Source organism: Nannochloropsis gaditana (genome assembly GCF_000240725.1).
Source record: "Nannochloropsis gaditana CCMP526 unplaced genomic scaffold scaffold080, whole genome shotgun sequence".
Taxonomy (NCBI): Eukaryota; class Eustigmatophyceae; order Eustigmatales; family Monodopsidaceae; genus Microchloropsis; species Microchloropsis gaditana.
In genome coordinates this window covers 50,923-51,796 of record NW_005803873.1, presented here as the reverse complement: position 1 = coordinate 51,796, position 874 = coordinate 50,923, and positions in this window count along the sequence as shown.

Here is an 874-nt window from a genome sequence, read left to right as displayed (position 1 = left end):
CTCCCTCCCTCCCTCCCATCCACGTGGGAGACCCCGCTCCCCCCCCACGACCCCGCCCGGATTTGGCCCCGCTTTCGCGCTTTCCGTTGCAGCTCTTCCACCGTCAGACCTTCTAGATGCCGAAGCTTTTCCTTCTCGTCTCGGAAGGGGGAGGGCGAGGGCCGGAGGTAGCCCGCCACCAGGGCGGGGGGGATGTCGCTGACGCTGGAGGAGGATCGTTTGCGTCGTTTGAACGGGTACGGGCTCGAGAAAGAGGATAGGGCGCCTGTCAGAACGAGAGAGGAAAGGGAAAAGGAAGGAAGGCGTGAGACTCAGGGGCTCTTTTGCGACGCAATTCCTCGTGTGGGCCGCGCTCGTGTCTGCGAAATCGCGTCCTATACGCCGCTCCTGCTCAGCCTGTCCTGCCTCTACCGCCCCCCAACTTGACCGACGTCACCCACCTCCTTCGCTGGCACTCCGGCCTCGACCCGTTGACGAAGAAGAGGAGGAGGAGGAAGAGGCGATGGGGGCGGGAATACGGAGGAGGGGGATGACCGCCCTCCCCTTCACACGGGCAGAGGCAGGGGTGGGCGTGGTCGAGGAGGAGGAGAAGGTAGGGAGGGAAGTGTTGAGAGCGGCAACTTTGTGCTTGCTCCCTCCTCCCTTCTTGTTCGACAGCTGAGCCGGGGCCGACCGAGAGGGGCGCCCCTCCCTCTCTCCCTCCCTCTCCCCCTCCCTCACGTCTTGAACGGGGCCTTCCTCCTCTCCTTGAAGTGGGGAGGAGGGCAGGGCAGAGGGAGGGAAGGAGAGCAAGTCCATGGCTGGGGGTGGCGGGAGAGCACGGAGGGAAAGGGAAACGAGGGAGTTAGACTGGGGAGATCCTGCGCATTGCCGG